Raw genomic sequence first — 11,596 nt, forward strand, 5'->3', positions numbered from 1 at the left:
AAAAAAATTAATTAAAAAAAGTACATAAAATGTAGAGTGTATCAGATGTGATAAGTGCCTAACTAGTGTGGCAAGCCATTCCAGGCTTTCCTAGTTTTAAAACTGAAAGTCTTTTTTTTTTGGTTGCACCTGTGGCGTGCAGAAGTTCCTGGGCCAGGGATCTAACTCCTGCCACAGTAGTGACAACGCCAGAAGCCCCGAACCACTAGGCCACCAGGGAACTCCTAAAACTGAAAGTCTTAAGTCTTAGGAAACCCCTCAGTTCCAGGCAGACAAGGATGATTGGTCACTGTAGCGGAAGGAAAAAAGAAAGGGGGCGAAGGGATGTGCGTGTTGTATTTTAAAGGAAAGTCAAGGAAGGCCTCGCTGAGACGTCAGTGTTTGAAAAAACAACGTCAAGGAAAGAAGAAAGGGAGGGAAACACACAGATACCTGTGGAAGGGCGTTCCAGGTGGAGGGAAGGGCAAGTACAAAGGTCTTGAGGTGGGGAGCCTGCCTGGTGGGTGCAGAGAACAGTGAGGAGGTCAGTGCGGCTGGAGCAGAGTGAGCAGGAAGGAGATCAGAGAAGATGTGAGATCATCACTAAACTAAGGGTAGAGGTGGGGCTGAGTGAGATGGGGAGTCTGGGAGGAATCCGATGTGTTTTAGCAGACTCCTTCCTGCTGTTGGCTGAAATAACCTGAAAAGGGTGAGGCTGGAGGCAGTTTAGGGGCCGTCCCAACCATCCACGTGAGGGGAAGGTGGCTTACATCAGGGTTGGAGCAATGAAGGTCGTGAGAAGGGATCAGGTGCTGGATTTATTTTGAGTGGAGTAGAGGAGATTCCCATTGACTATGGTGGGAACAAAGAGGGAGCCAGAGGTGACCTGAAGACCTCTGACCTGAGAACATGGGGATGGAGCTGCCACTCGCTGAGATGGGGAGGCCATGGAAGGGGCAGGTAGAAGCAGCAACACACCAGGCATTCTGTCATGGAGAACTTATAGCCAGGCGCCTACTCACGGCCTCAGCCAGTCGTTGGGTGTCTGAGCTCAGGCACCAGGTCTGGGCTGGAGGGAAACATGGGAACTGTCATCTAGAGGTGGGTGGCCTTTTTTTTTTTTTTTCTTTTTTCTTTTTTGTCTGAATTCATGGTATGTGAAAGTTCCCAGGCCAAGGATTGAACCCACTTCACAGCATCAACCTGAGCTGCTGCAGAGAGGACACCAGATCTTTACCCTGCTGTATCACAAGGGAACTCTGGAGCTACTAATTTTTTTTTTTTTTTTTTTGGTCTTTTTTAGGGCTGCACCTGAGGCATATGGAAGTTCCCAGGCTGGGGTTCCAATTGGAGCCGTAGCTGCAACCTACACCACATCTCACGGCAACTCCAGATCCTTAACCCACTGAGCAAGGCCAGGGATCAAACTCGCGTCCTCACGGGTACTAGGGTGCTAGTTGGGTTCATTACTGCTGAACCATGACTGAAGGAAACTCCCTGGAGCTATTTTTATTTATTTATTTACTTATTTATCTATTGTCTTTTTATAGCTGCTTCCACGGCATATGGAGTTTCCCAGGCTAGGGGTCAAATAGGAGCTATAGCTGCTGGTGTACACCACAGCCACAGCAACTCAGGATCTAAGCCACAACTGTGATCTACACCACAGCTCACAGCAACGCCAGATCCAGGGATTGAACCTCCATCCTCATGGATGCTAGTCAGATTCATTTCTGCCGGGCCATAACAGGAACTCCTGGAGCTACTATTTTTAAACCCTCATTGTGTGTCAAGCTCTGAATCAAAGCCTTGGTGGAGATTTATAACTATGGCACTAAATGAGTTAGGATTTATTGAGGTATAGTTTAGATACAGTGAAATTCCCCCTTTGTAAAATAGTTCTATGAGTTTTGGCAAAAGGTACAGTCATGCAACCACCACCAAAATCAAGGCATAGAACAGCCCTATCCCCCAGAAGTTGCCCGTGCTGCCCCTTTGGAGTCACCCTTCCCCTCCCCCACTTCCCCACCCCAGCCCCAGGCAACCACTGCTCTGTGCTCTGACCTATAGTTTAGTCTTTTCCAGAATGTCAAAAACATGGAATCATACAGGATGACTTATTTATCTATTTGTCTTTTTAGGGCCGAACCCTCAGCATATGGAAATTTCCAGGCTAGGGGTTGAATCAGAGCTACAGCTGCCGGCCTACACCACATCCACATCAATGCAGATCTGAGCCACATCTGCAACCTGGGCCGCAGCTTGTGGCAACACTGGATCCTTAACCCACTGAGCGAGGCCAGGGATTGAACCTGTATCCTCATGGACACTACATCAGGTTCTTAACCTGCTGAGCCACAGTAGGAATTTCCAGGATGACTTTTGAGTCTGGCTTCTCTTAGCCTCATGTATTTGAGACTTGTCGCGTTGTTCAGGGCCCAGTATTTAGCTCCTTTCCATTGCTGGGGGTGTACAGTAGTTTGTTTACTCTTTCCCAGCTGAAGGACCTCTGGGTTATTTTTGGTAGGGGGTCATGATAAATTATAAACATGCTCGGGTTTTTGTGTGAGCGATCATGTCCATTTCTCTAGACTAAGCACTTAGCATTGGATCACTAGGTCATATGGTAAGCTTGGGATTAACTCTCTTTGAAGCTGCCCAGCTGTCTTCCAGGGTGGCCATACCACTTTGCATTCCCTTCATCAACGACAGGAGCTCCAGTTAGAAGTCCACCTGATGCCTCTCCTTCAAACAGTCTACCAGGCCTTTGTGATCTGGCCCCTGGTTCCTCTCAGAGCCTGTTTATTGATCTCTGTATCCCAGGACTTAGCTCATAGTAAGTGCTCTTAAAAGAACCTCTGGCCTGGAGTCACACGAGTGCTGTCAGGCCACCGCCATGGGAGGGGTTATTTCTCCTCCACTGAGGAGACCTGAGGTCAGAGGGGTCCGGTGATGGTGCAAGTCCCGTTGGCACTTCTGTGGACTCTCTCCGGGGCCAGGACAAGGGTCTCCTAACTGTGACTCCTCACAGCTTTGCCTTTCCCTCTGACTGCCTGCCTCTCCCCCGTGGCCCTGCTTCCTTTTGAAATTGGCCATAGTGGGAGTGTCCACATCATGAAAATTGACAAGTCAGCCCCCTTCCTACCCCTCAACCCCCAACCAAGGTCTGGTTGCTACTTTTACCAGCCCGCCACTGGACATAGATCTGGCTTTCTGAGTGAAGCCACCTTGCTCACCTGCTGATGTCTGGAGCTTGCAACCCTCAAGGTGGCCCAGGTGCGTTTTCCATCTCTCCTCTCCCCTGCCTGGCCTCATGCTCTGGGCCAGTTGCCAGCTGGCTTTAGGCCTATGCAAACAGTGAGCTTCTGCAAATTGAAGGTCAGGGTTGGGGTGAGGGCACTTTTCTACTGACCTGGCCCTGGCCTCTACCTGGTCACACCCTTCCTGTTATTGCCTGAGCCACACACGGACATGGACACGCTGGAGCCATTTCTGCCTCTGTTTTTTTTTTTTTTTTTTTTTTTCTCCTTACCCTATTCTCTCCATGATTCTTTTACTTCCCATCTTTTGCATTCTAGTCATGTCTCTGTCTCTGGAAGAAAAAAAAAAAAAAAAAAAAAGGAGCTGAGTTTTAATGAGCACTTACTATGTGCTCTCCGTGTATTGGCATATTTAATCTACATTCCAGCTCCACTGTACAGATGGGAGTAAGGAGACACAGAGAGATTCAGCAACTCACCCTGAATCACACTGTTGGTGAGTGGGGAAGGCAGAACTGATCCTGGGTGCTCTGTGACCTTTCTGGGAAATGCAGTAATCACATGGGACTTAGAATTTTTAAATACGGGTTGGAGTTCTAACTCTGTTACCTTCTTGTGACTTTGCTCTCTATGCCTCGACTTCCTTCCTCATTCGTAAAACGGGATGACCAACACGTGCCCTGTCCATTCATAGGGTTGCTTTGGGGTCAAGTGAAATAATGGGTATAAGAGTCCCGTTGTGGCTCAGCAGGCTAAGACCCTGTCTAGTATCCATGAGGATATGGGTTCAATCCCCGGCCTTGCTCAGTGGGTTAAGGATCCGGTGTTGCCATGAGCTGTAGTGTAGATCGCAGACATGGCTAGAATCTGGTGTGGCTGTGGCTGTGGTGGAGGCCAGCAGCTGCAACTTCGATTTGACCCCTAGCCTGATAACTTCCATAAGCCATAGGCGTGGCCCTAATAAGAAAAGGAAAAACACACATACACAAAGCAGATCAGCACTGGAATAAATCTACGAACACATCTTAGACATTGTCGTGGAAGCCAACTGGAAATTATGCTTCACTTTATAGAAACTGGCTTAAATCAACTTGTCAGAAACACATCTACTTTTGTGGAGCAAGGCAAGGTCTGACTTCATTTTTTGGCAGCCTGCCCTGATCTAACTTTATTTTTCTTTAAAAAAAATATTTTTAATATATTTAATTTTTTTTTCATTGAAAGACTTGACTCCTTCCATCATTTTCTTGGAAGAATAAACTTACAATAGAGCAGACAGATATTAAATGGATGGATGACTTTTCACTAGTGTTCACCCACATAACCTCCACTCAGACCAAGGCCCAGAACATCTCCCGCACCCTGGAGAGCTCCCTCGGGCTCCCCTCCCCCGGCGATACCTGCTCCCACAGGTTTGATTTATTTTTGGTACAAAATTCAAAATGAACAAAGGATAAAGAGAAAATGAATCAAAGGATAAAGATAATACCTATATGGACAAAAAAACAAAAAAAAGAAAAAAGAAAAAAAAAGAAAAATCTCCTTCCTACCTTGCTGTCAGAAATCTATTTTTTTCTCCTAAGAGTCAATATTACTGGTCTCTTATAGATACTTTCAAAGAAGGGAGATTTGTACACATATATACACACACACACAAAAACATACACATTATTTTATGACTTATAATGTCTTATGTTCTATAGATTCTCCCCTCCTTACACTAAAGGTTCTTAACTATGCAGTTGTCCTACACTTTTCCTTACTTAATAATACCTCTTAAAACACTAGAATCATTTTAATAGCAATTTAATATCTTTGCCAAAAGGCTTCTTTCCCTCACTCTTTTTTTTTCTTTTTAGGGCTGCAGCTGCAACAGGTGGAAGCTCCATGGGTAGGGGTCACATCAGAGCTGCAGCTGTTGGCCTATGCCACAGCCACAGCAACTCTGGATCCAAGCCACATCTGTGGCCTAAGCTGCAGCTCACAGTATCACTGGATTCTTAACCCACTGAGTGAGGGAAGGGATCAAACTGGCATCCTCATGGACACTATGTCAGGTTCTTAACCCACTGAGCCACTACAGGAGCTCCCAGAAGGCTTCTCTTTACAAAGAAAATGTGGTTTATTAAAAAAATCTAAACCTGGAGTTCCCATCATTGCTCAGTGGAAACGAATCCGAGTAGGAACCATGAGGTTGCGGGTTCGATCCCTGGCCTTGCTCAGTGGGTTAAAGATCTGATGTTGCCATGAGCTGTGATGTAGGTCGCAGACGTGGCTCGGATCCCGCGTTGCTGTGGCTGTGGCATAGGCCGGCGGCTACAGTTCCAATTAGACCCCTAGCCTGGGAACCTCCATATGCCATGGGTGCGGCCCTAAAAAGACCAAAAGACCAAAAAAAAAAAATTTTTTTTACTTTTATTACTAAATAATTTTATGTTCTGCCTTATAGCCCTCTGAGAGTCCTTAGGCAGCAAAATTGGCTACTACATCAAAAAATATAATTTGATTAGGAAAATGTGATTCCTGTTAATTTTTTGGCCCACTCAATAAACCATTCTATGAGATTCTATCTTTTTGGGTTTTTTTTTTTTGCTTTTTAGGGCTGCACCCACAGCATATGGAAGTTCCCAGGCTATGGGTCCAACCAGAGCTACAACTGCTGGCTTATACCACAGACACAGCAACATGGGATCCAAGCCTTGCCTGCGACCTACACCACAGCTCACGGCAACACACCAGATCCTTAACCCACTGAACAAGGCCAGGGATCGAACCTGCATCCTCATGGACACTAATCCGATTGGTTAACCACTAAGCTGCTAAGGGAACTCCCTATGAGACTCCATCTTATTGGCATTATCTTTTCCTTTAGAGATCTTTTCAAATAACAACATCATGGGTTTATATTCTTAGCAGCTCATGGGTTCTAAAGGACATGTGTGAGAACCAAAAAAAAAAAAAAAAGACTAAAATTTGGAGCATAAATTATGGAATTTCTCAAAGGCTTGATTTACTGGAGCTTATTAGGTTGGGGTGAATAAAAGGAGAAAGACTTATTTTGTATTTTCAGATAGATTAAACATTTTTCCTGGGAAATCTGTCAAGAAGAATCCACTGGTATTGTATGAACTTCCCGCAAGGGGAGGGCAGACCGGGCCCTGCCAGAGTGTGGGTGGGGGTTGGGGGCTGAGTTCCAGGAAGGGGAAGGCTGGCAGGTAACTCAAAGTCCTCACATGCATCAGCAAGGCCAAAGGGCACAAACGGGGCCCCAAACCAGAAACACAGCCAAAGGGCAGAGCCTCTGAGCTGGAATGATGGAGGAGGGGGTGAGGAATAAGTTGGGAGGCACCAGGTTGTTGCCAAGAGTGAGGCCAAAGTTCACGGATCTCTGGGTGCATGTGTCGGGCACGCAGACCCGGTGTGTGAACTTTGTACACCATCCCTGTGGAATATTGTTACAACCATGGCCCCCAAGAGAATTACCCCCACCCTTGTGTCCAGGCCTCTTTGCAATGTGACTTTGCTGCTTCCTCTACAACAAGGTGGAGTCTATTTCACCTCCCCTTGAATCTATGTCAACCTGGTGACCTGCTTTGACAGATAGGATGTGGCGGAAATGATGTTCTGGCGGAAGTGAGGCTGGTCTCCTGCTTTCTTTCTTTTGGAAAGTGTCTGCTTTGTGAAGAAGCCTGGGAGCTCCCATTGTGGCTCAGGGGGGTAAAGAAACTGACTAGTATCCATGAGGATACGGGTTCAATGCCTGGCCTCACTGAGTGGGTTAAGGATCTTGCGCTGCCGTGAGCTGTAGCATAGGTCACAGACACGGCTTGCATTTGGCATTGCTGTGTCTGTGGCATAGGCTGGCAGCTGCAGCTCTGATTTGACCCCTAGCCTGGGAGATTCCGTATGCTGCGGGTGCAGCCCTTAAAAAAAAAGCCCAGTGCGAAAGATTATAGGAAGAGCAGGGTACAGGCACCCCAGCCATTCTAGACCACCCAACCGAGCCAAGCCATCAGCAGATTGCAGCTGTGTGCATGAGAGGACCCACCCAGCCAACTCACAGACCTGCGAGATATGATAGACTGGTGTTGTAAGACACTAAGTCTTGGAGTTCCCATTGTGGCTGGAGTTGAATTGTAGCTACAGCTGCCAGCCTATGCCACAGCCACAGCAACTCTTGATCTGAGCTACATCTTTGACCTATACCACAGCTCATGGCAATGCTGGAGTCTTCACCTGGTGAGTGAGGCCAGGGATCAAACTTGTCAGATTCTTGTTGGATGCATTCCTGCTGAGCTACAATGGGAACTCCAGAAAATAAATTTTTATTGCGGCTTTATGTCACTATATTTTGGGGTAATTTGTTATACAGCTGCGTGTAATTAAAAACAACCTATAGGTGTTCCCTTTGTGGCTCAGAAGTTAACGAACCTGACTAGGATCCATGAGGATGCAGGTTTGATCCCTGGCCTCACTCAGTAAGTTAAGGATCTGGTGCTGCCATGAGCTGTGATATAGGTCACAGCTTTGGCTCAGATCCTGAGTTGCTGTGGCTGTGGTGTAGGCCACAGCTGTAGCTCAGATTTGACTTCTAGCCTGGGAACTGCCATATGCTGCAGGTGCAGCCTTAAAAGCAAAATGAAAAAACAAAAACAAGAAACTGTATGTCCATCAATGGGGAACTATTTAAGAGTTCTCCTGTGGTGCAGAAAGTTATGGACCCAGTGTCATCACTGCAGGGGCTTGGGTCGCTGCTCTGATGCAGGTTCAATCCCTGGACCAGAAACTTCCACATGTAGCAGGCGCTGCCGAAAAAATTAAAATAAAGAAAATAGGGAACTGTTTAGATATATTACAATATACACATATAGTGAAATGCCATGCAGGTGTTAAAAAAATGTGAATGCTCTTTATGTACTGACATGAACAGCCCCTCAAGGTGATTTGTTAAATAAAAAATGCATAGAGCAAAACAGTATATAGAAGATACCACCATTTGTGGGAAAAAATTATGTATATACATACAGATAGATATGTACATATGCATATATTTTATGACTGCATATATGTGCATACACAGGTACTACATATTATATATGTATATTATATATATATGTAAACTATCTCTGGGAAGAACATAAGACATTGGTAACTGTGATTGCCTCTGAGGAGGGGAGCTGGGTGACTTCAGAAAAGAGGTGAGCAAAAAAAAAGAACAGAGGTAAGCAGATGCTTTCTACATTTTGAACCTAGTGAATATACAATACATTCAAAAATAACGTTTAAAATTTTAAATATGGCTTTCTCTTTAAATCATAAATTTCACTTCTAGGAATTTGTCCTTAAGTAAATAATCATGGCAAAGATTTAACTACTGAGATGTTGTTGAAGCTTGATTTAATATCATAAAAATTATTCAACAATAGGTAATTTGTTGAGTCGCTTATGGCTCATAGCTGCTGCCATCGAAAAAGGCATCGTAGAAAACAATTCAGTGCCCAGGGAGTGATCATGATACAATAATTGATAAGAAGTTATGAAATGGTACAGCTTAATCTTATCTTTAAAGTAAACTTAACCCTACATATGTAGATGAAGATGGAGATTAAGATACATGATAGATCCAGAAAGATATAGAAACTCAGATGTTAAGGATGATTATCTCTAGGAGGTCTGATTACTGATTATCATTAATTTTTTCTTTTTCATTTGTGTTTTCAACGATAAACATGTCCTACTTTTGTGAAAACACAAAGGCTAAAAGTTTGTCTCTCTTAGAGACTCCTGAATGATCCTATAAATAGCAGCTCCAGGTAGAAAATTTGAAACTTTGTTTTTAAAGACAGTTTTTCAAGGACAAAGATTACCAGACGTTTTTGGTTGGGTAGGGAGAGGTGCTCACCCTGTTCGAAATCCTAGCATTTTGGTCACAACACTGACCTTCCTCCCAGCCCACTGATCATGAGGACCATGTCCAAAGGCTTCAAACTACCCCTGATCAAAACTAGTAAGCAGGAGGGGTTCCCTGGTGGCTCAGCGGGTTCAGGACCTGACTAATATCCATGAGGATGCAGGTTTGATCCCTGGCCTTACTCAGTGGGTTAAGGATCCTTCGTTGCTGTGAGCTATGATGTAGATCTCAGATATGGCTCAGATCTGGCATTGCTGTGGCTGTGGTGTAGACTGGCAGCTGCAGCTCCAATTTGACCCCTAGCCTGGGAACTTCCATATGCTGCAGGTGAGCCCCTAAAAAAATAAAATTTAATTGGAAAAAACTAGTAGGCAAGAGGAGTTCACTGGTGGCTTAGCAGGTTAAGGATCCAGTATTGTCATTGCTGTGGCTCAGGTGGCTGCTGTGGCCCAGGTTTGATCCTAGGCCCAGGAACTTCTGCATACTGAAAAACTGGTAGATAGGAGAGGCTCCAGAATGTCTTGGAGGATGGGGGTCATCTCTGAGGAGTGGTCTTGGGACCAGTCTTCAAACTTCATTTCCAAAGCCAGAACATTGTTTTCACTTCCAATTTTAGGTTAAAACTCTCCAAGTGTTATTGGCTGAATTGTGTCATCCCTCAAATTTATATGTTGAAGTTTTAACCCCCCAGGACCTCAGAATATGACTGTATCTGGAGATTTTTTTTTTTAAATGGCCACACCCACAGCATATGGAAGTTCTCCTGGGCCAGGGACAGAATCTTGCCACACCTGAGACCTACAATGTAGCTTTGGCAATACCTGATCCTTTAGCCCACTTTGCTGGGCCAGGGGTCAAATTGAACCTCTGAAGCAACCCAAACCTCTACAGTTGGATTCTTTTTTTTGTGTGTGTGTGTGTGCTTTTTTTTAGGGCTGCACCTGTGACATATGGAAGTACCCAGGCTAGGGGTTGAATCAGAGCTACAGCTGTTGGCCTACCACAGCCACATTAATGCAGGATCAGAGCTGTGTCTGGGACCGACACCACAGCTCTCAGCAACGCCGGATCCTTAATCCACTGAGCGAGGCCAGGGATGGAACCCGCAACCTCATGGTTCCTAGTTGGATTCTTTAACCACTGAGCCACAACGGGAACTCCAACTTTCTGTTCTTTACGCCTCCCTGGGATGGTACTTGGCTGTGGCAGCCTGAGCAAAATAATACACCAAGCTTCCTAAAGGTATACTTTTATGCAAGATTGAGAAAATGGCCCTGTCCACAGCAAAGAATATTAGCTTCTGGTGGCGGCTTTGAGGTATGGAGTTTTTGGTGATTAGAGGGGCCTAGGGTACCTGGAGCCCCTGGTACCACCTCTGCACCTATGCAGCCCTGGCCTTTCTAGCAGGTGAGGGTAGAGAAGAAATCCCAGCCCCTACCCAGTCTGAGAAGTGTTGGGACTCGGCTCGAGATATGGCTGCCAGCTCCCTGCCAAGACCACAGCCCTACCTGGAGCCTCAGCCTGGCCCAGAGGCCCTGCTGGGTCTCACCAGTCCCCCTCCAGGGACCATTTGGGACCCTCCCAAAGGGGCCTTCCCTGATTCCCAGACAAGCCCTTCCCCCATCTCTCTCTCCCAAGGTTCTGGCTGCTAAGGGTCACCTCTACACAGCCCCTGGAGCAGGGGGCTAGTCTGGAGGTATTCACTGGCTCCACATCTCTGGACTGCTCTTTGTGGGACTTGAAAACCCTGGGCATCTTACTCTCAAAGGCCACATCCCTCAGAGTTCCTGCTGTGGTAGAGCAGGTTAAGGACCCAGTGTGGTAGCTACAGTAGCTCAGGTTCAATCCCCAGCCCCGCACAGTGGGTTTAAGGATCTGGAAATGCCACAGCTATGGCGTAGGTCGCAGCTGCAGCTCAGATTCAATCCTGGCCCAGGAACTTCTCTGTGCCCATAGGTGCAGCCAAAACAAACCCCAATAATGCACAGACCTTATTTGACTCTTGATCTGAATAACGTAAGAGAAATACATTTTTAAAAAAAAGCCACATCCCGCAAATGTATTCAAATGGACCCACCTGCCCCATCACATATAACTGATGTAAACTCTAGGAGCTGAGTTGCAGTTGGCTAGTTAACATTTTGTAGACATTTAACCCTTTCATCAGTCCAATCTATGTTTCTCATTTAGAGCCAGCGACCACCATGGCTGTGGCTCAGGTGTGTTTGAAAAGCTGGCTGTCCTGACCCAGAGAAGCCTCCAAGCACCCAGGGTCCAGTCCCAAGGTGCCAGTCCCCCTCAGTGCCACAGGGCAGAAGGTGTGGCACGTTTCCAAGTGGAGCTGCCTCCTCCTCTTCAAACTTCCTCCTGGCCACCTCCCACCTTCTCTTGCTTCGTAGAATCCAGACCTCCTCTCCATGACAGATGAAAACACTGGGGCCCAGAG

This window comes from Sus scrofa, chromosome 7 (assembly GCF_000003025.6).
Source record: "Sus scrofa isolate TJ Tabasco breed Duroc chromosome 7, Sscrofa11.1, whole genome shotgun sequence".
In the NCBI taxonomy this organism is placed as follows: Eukaryota; Metazoa; Chordata; class Mammalia; order Artiodactyla; family Suidae; genus Sus; species Sus scrofa.